Here is a 3727-nt window from a genome sequence, read left to right on the forward strand (position 1 = left end):
CCCTTGTCACCGTCTTGCACAGATACCTAAGCATGTTCCCTTCATCCCCCAGAGTTTTAGCCCTAAACTGCTTCATCTGAGCCAATTTGAGGACCAACGCTCCCTGTAAGCCTACTGGGGTGCATTCACCTACAGGATGCTCCACTATGGCTTGCATTGGTCACCAGCAGGTTGCTCCCCTTTTCACCTATGTTGGTTCTAGAAATCTAGGAGAATGATCAGGATTCTAGAAGCTTCCCCTTCTAGGAGTTTCTAGAAGTTATTTTAACTACTTATCTTGGATAAAATATTCAAATCCTATCCTTACCTACTTTTGAGTTTTCACCACTTGTCCTTTGATCCTATCTCTCAATCATAGGTGGATCACAAACCTTATATTGGTAATTGGATAAGAACTCCCAACTTGCCCTACTTCTTTATATATTCCTATCCTTCTATGTGGTTGGGAGTTGGCTTTTTGAGAGTGATTTTTCCCTTATGTTGTTGTGGTGAGTGGTTATTATCTCATGAATTTAGGGTGTTTGGAGGTGCATACTATGACAAGGAAAGGACAAGTCAACAACTTGGAGGAACTCTTCTACAAGATAAATTGCTACTTATGGTTGTAATCTCCTTCCATTTATATTAATGCAAAGAATTCATTGTTTTCCTGTATGTGATGTTGTTATTTCACTTATTTCAATACCATGTTGATATATTGAATGAAGTACTTAGATGATATTGCATAGATTTCGTAGTTTCTTGGCTTGTGTTATCTCACTCTGTAGGTTCTAATTTTGGCATTAGGAGCTGGAATTGGAGCTTCCAAGCTAAAGAAGGAGCGAAGTGTGTGAAGGAATCTAGGTAGGCCTCACTCCATCATCTATTTACTTTAAGGAAAAGCATTGTGCTCCTTTTATCTATGTTATTCTAGGTTAGCCACCGACCTAGGGGAGATAATTTTGTCCACAATCGTAATACTCGCATAAAGAATTGGTGACCATACTAGGGAGTGGAGTATTCCCTTGGTGGTTTCCTTGTCCACTGTGTTTGATTACCTCCATGACAGACCTTTGTTATATCATCCAGCCAAGAAAAAACCTAGGAAGTGATTTCATTGAGCCCTTTTTGCAATTTTTTGTTTCAGAATCCTCTTTCCCAGGCCCAACGCACCCCCTGTGCCTTTGATAGAATGTTGCACCTCACCCTGCCCCACTTTGCACCAGTTTTGCAACGCACTGGTGCCTCTTCTTCACCAACATTGACCCCTATTTTTGCATGAATTTTGCCTTGGTTCTTGAGCCTCTCTTTGTTCATCCTAATTCTAGCTGAACTTCGCTGAGTCTTCAGTGCCTTGTGGTCTCTTTAAAGCCTCTGTTTGGTTTGCATTTGTGTTATTTTCCTTTGGTAAGAATTGGTTTTGATTTTTCTTTGTTCTTATCATTTGGTCACTTGCAAACTGATTTCGTTTGATTGTTGGTCGCTTAGATGAATTGTTGTTCTAGTCCTCATTCTGAAAAGTGTAATTGAATCAGTAATTGAACATTTGCATCTTAGTTTTCTTCATTTCGAAAATTAAGTGTGGTGAAAAGAAAAATTTTGCATCAACATTTAGGGTTTTGCATGTGCATTAGCATAGGAACAATTGCATTGGAAAGGAAATTGCATCTTGCATCTTGTTTGCTACATATTGTGTGCTGCATCTTGATTGTTTCTTCCCTTCCTTAGATATATTTTCATTGAAAGAGAAAGAATTTCTATTTTCTCATGCTAGAATTGCATTTTAGGATATGTAGGTAACATTCAAGGTGAGCCCCAAAACTAAAACCTAATCAAAGATAAAAAATACAAATTGTTGAATCAACTTAAGGAGCATTTGTAACATTAACGCAAACATTTAGAGGTCTAGGCTAGAGACGTATTCCAGCGTCATTAAATTTAGGAGTTGTCGTTGTTTTCCAGCGTTGCATCCTGGGGTGAAATCTCGTTCCACGTAGGTAAGTGTATAATATAATTCTCCAAATACCTTTGGGTATATCGGACAACACTAAACACATGATAAGTATATGGGAACGCTCTTATCAAACGGTTACACATTAGACAACACTATTATGGACTGCACTCCCATGTACCATCACATATATTTTGGGAGTCCCCTATAGGTTGTTATCCATCCATAGGTAGTCTGTTGCCTTGTATACCATGATACACCAAACATAACATGTGGGGAGATTGGTTATCGTATGTTAAGTGCTTGGTTTGCTAAGGTGTATATTGCAGTTCATGGTTGCTTGGTAAACCCTTTTTCCTAGTTACCCCTCTTTGTTTTTTTGTGTCTTTAACTTCTAAAATCAATTAATTGATCGTGGAACAACATCCTTCTTATGGAACAACTCCTTTGTATGTCTTAGGTTGAGACTAATGGAAACAATTCCTGAGTCCACCAATCAAGGAAGCCCCTTTGATGGGAATCCTTGTCCTTTTCCTTCTTTTGGAAATATTTATGCTCCTTATATGGCAACGTTTTCCCTTTCTGAATTTACCATTGGTTTAGCAGTTTGGTTATTTTCAACCCCTATGGTCCCGAATGTCCAAACTACTTATGAACCAAGTTCTCCTCCACCTGAACAACATCAACCTCATGTTGATCCTAAAGTTGACCCTTTGCCTTCTTCACCTATTGTTTCTTCATCCCTTTCATCCTTTTCTCTTGGTGAAATTCTTGATTCTAGTAACCAGGAAGCTATGAAGAAGAAGAAAAGGACGAAGAAGAGGAATCAAAATAAGTAAGGGGGAAACCAAGCATCCATTGCTACAGATGCAACTAGCATGGAGAAACCTTCCAATCAACCCCGCAAATTTAAATTCCCTTGCATGTTATGTAAGGTTGACCACCTTCTTAGAGATTATCTTAGTATTCCCAAGGTATTAGAAGTGCGGTCCACAGGCTCACATCGACCTTTTTCATCAGCCTCTAGAGATCATGCTGGTGATAAACCATCCACCAGTGATAGTAACATCCATGGGAAAAAGGGTAAAGTCAAATTTCCCTGTAAGTTACATGAAAGGTATCATCATATTCACCTTTGTCCTCAAATGGATGAAGCCACGAAAGTGTTGGAAAACCTTACAACTTCTCAACCTCGACTCCCAGATGGTTATCGAAAGATTTCTCCCAATCCTCCACTAGTTGATGTAGTGATTGATCAGAATCCATCTCCCATCAATCCCACTCTCTTTGAACGTGAATTCCATGAGTCTGTTCTCGATCAACCATTGGTTGAGAAAATGGTTGACTCGATTCCACCTTCAATTGATCGTACCTTCCCTGTATAGAGTAAACTTCATACTGCTTATGTTCTTCTCGTTTCTTCAGATTCTAATGAATTGGGGGGCAGTCCTCCCCTTCCAATGGCACAATGGATAAATACTCTCGTTCCAACAACACTAAAGAACAATTCACCCATTCCCATAACACAGGGGGGCAATCCTCCCGTTCCCATGGCACAAGGGGGCAATTATCATGTTCCTACGGTCCCCCCTCCAAGTAGTATGGTCAGTTCCTTTAATTGGAGTTGACTGGAAAGATATCGTCTTCCTCCTTACATGCCCTTTCAGATAACAGTGTGGGCTTATAATGTGGTCGTACCAAGCACAATCATACATGAAGGCGCCTATGTTAGTATTATGTCCTCAACTACTTGGAAAGCTTTAGTTTCTTCACAGCTTGTGCCTGTTACCCAAAATC

This window comes from Pinus tabuliformis, chromosome 5_1 (assembly GCF_031772625.1).
Source record: "Pinus tabuliformis cultivar Carrire ecotype Pingquan chromosome 5_1, CPIR1, whole genome shotgun sequence".
Classification (NCBI taxonomy): Eukaryota; Viridiplantae; Streptophyta; class Pinopsida; order Pinales; family Pinaceae; genus Pinus; species Pinus tabuliformis.